The sequence below is a fragment of the Suncus etruscus genome, chromosome 5, assembly GCF_024139225.1.
Source record: "Suncus etruscus isolate mSunEtr1 chromosome 5, mSunEtr1.pri.cur, whole genome shotgun sequence".
Lineage (NCBI taxonomy): Eukaryota > Metazoa > Chordata > Mammalia > Eulipotyphla > Soricidae > Suncus > Suncus etruscus.
The window spans coordinates 8,366,990-8,369,256 of NC_064852.1; the positions used below are offsets into that span (position 1 = coordinate 8,366,990).

The 2,267-nt window shown below is 33.8% G+C and overlaps 1 pseudogene; it reads right to left on the reverse strand.

Moving 5' to 3' along the window:
* Positions 1-782: 782 nt before the first annotated feature.
* LOC126010388 (uncharacterized) lies at positions 783-956 on the reverse strand (annotated as a pseudogene).
* Positions 957-2,267: the final 1,311 nt, after the last annotated feature.

Here is a 2,267-nt window from a genome sequence, read left to right on the forward strand (position 1 = left end):
TTATAGGAATTCACAGTTTTATACACTGCTGGTAGCTCCAGACAGTTAAATCCACATAGTTCTGGGTAACTTTATACTATTGATAAGTGTACTGCATATATTTGCCCTAAATTGGATCTTGACATACCCGCAGTAAACAGTAAACAGACGATTTGCAATGTCCTAAGTACCATTTCCTATTTCTATAGCCCACAACTCTCAATATGAGCATGTATTCAAAGATAATATGGGGTTGGGACAAGTAATACAATTTCTTTCTTTTTTTTTTCAATTTTATCCAGTGTAAAATATTTTCAGTTTATTTTGACAAAACAGTTCAGATTCTCTCATATCACAGCATATCAATAAATGATGTACAGATATTTTATATTACACATCGTCTAAAATTTCCAATCATGGAGTTGCAAAGTAAAAATGCTGATAGCTTAAGTACAGGTAGCATTTTAATTAAGAAATAAATGAGTATTCCAACACATAAGTGAAATGAGGTTTTAATGAAAAAGATTTAATTCCACAGGATGTCTTTTTTCAAAAGCAATTAAATCAAGTGTGTGATTTCAAGTTTAAACAAGTATTGTTTGAAGTAAGAAAGGCAATCCAGAGGTATATTATAGCATGGGACATATTTTTGACAATTTCTAACAGCATTCGTTTTAGAACTTGTAGTCTAATGAAAAAAGAATTAGAGAAAAGAACTCTAACTCCTTTCTGAGGAAGCTAATGCTAATTGTTATCTTGACACAAAAGTACATTAATAATATTGGTGATTTTTTTTTTTTTTTACCACTCAGACTGCATCCTCTCCTTCTATCCCTTCCAAAGGAAGGGAAGAACGATCATCAATGGCCAAAGGCATCTAGCAACACCTAGAGCCGGCTTCACGCTCAGGAGAGGACGCTCTGATTCATCCTTGTGGAATTAATACGATTTCAAAAAAAAAAAAAAAAAAAAGGCCAGAATAAGAAATAAAAAAAAGAGAGTATTCATAGAAGGAATTAATACAAGAAAATGGAAGGGGTTTTATTATAAGTATTACTCCAGTTCATATTGAATATAGTTCACGAAGCTCATAGTTGGTACATGAAGTATCAGCCCCACCCATGTTTCTTAACAGTTTTCAAAACACAGCCCCCTTCCCAATTTGCTTATTCCTGTGATATCCTATTGTACTAATTGATTCTCTACTGTTCCATTGAGTCCTTCTATTTGCATATGATTTTCACTTGTATCTCCTTTAGAATATCCTAGAAACCTTCCAGTGGTAGAAAAAAACACTGATTTACATAATCATAAAATCAAGACACAATAATATCAGCAAATATATCAATAATGAGGGAAATGGAAATCTCTCTCTATTCTCATTGCTTAATGCTGCTGTCACATTCGATTTATTATGCATTCACTCATTCATTCATTTCAAGAAGGCATATGCTGTTATGATGTTAGTAACTTTGATTGCTAGAGTATTCACTGTACTGCTTATTTGTTGCTAACAAATCTATACACTCTGGGTAAAAATATCCAAAGTATCAAAAATCTCTACCTACTCCAATAATTCACCCCAAGGTCACTTAAAAAAATAAGTGTCAGAGCCAAAAATTGTTGAAAAGGATTTAGATTCTAGACCTGGAAAGACCCAGAGGAGTCTCTGCCTCTAGCAATCTGAGTGGGCAAATTTAAATCCTGGCAGTTTCACCCAATTTCCTTCCTAAGAAAGCTTAATTATTTAAAACAACTTCTCAGAGTTTAAGTTGGCACATACTGATAAAGCTGTAAGTATGTGCCTAGCACATAAATCATAAATGGTGTCTGATAAACATGAGCATCCCCTTTCTCTTTTGCCTTCTTTTTCTGAAGTCTGATTTTAAAATCAGTGGCCCCATTACACTTTTGACCCTACCATTCTATAATCAGGACTTTTTACTGATGTTGACTCTACACCCAAGAGTCCTCATTTCCTTGTGCTTCTGTCTCTAGAGACACAAAATCCAGACAATACACTTTCCAGTCGCTGAAAGGGATATGGCTTTGGAGCAATGGGGGGAAAATATATCATGAGTAATATTAACAAGAAACCTCTATAAATGTTGTCCAACAGCTTCTAAAATTCTTGTGGTTTATCATCTAAATGGAAACTTGGTCTCCTTATGGTAGATTGGACATTTTAGGGCCCATCTTCTACAAGTCACTAAGAATTATTGATGGAAAAAATTATAAGTTATCATTTCAACCAAGGATAGAGACAAAGAAATTTACCAAAGAACATC